Genomic DNA, 232 nt, shown 5'->3' on the forward strand with positions numbered 1-232 from the left:
GATTTTGACATTATTACCCTTTTTTGGAAATTACTGATTTTTGGAAATATTTCTGACTTTTACCCGATTTTTGGGGAAATGTTACTGATTTCACGAAGTTCTCCAAAAGATGGCTTTCTTCAATAAGGAGAATTGATAGGGTATGATGTATTTCGTTCAATTTGATATTATTCTCCATTGACTCATGATTTCTGTGCATTATATTTTCCTAATTTATTATTTCATGTCATTA

This window comes from Penaeus monodon, chromosome 28 (assembly GCF_015228065.2).
Source record: "Penaeus monodon isolate SGIC_2016 chromosome 28, NSTDA_Pmon_1, whole genome shotgun sequence".
NCBI lineage: Eukaryota > Metazoa > Arthropoda > Malacostraca > Decapoda > Penaeidae > Penaeus > Penaeus monodon.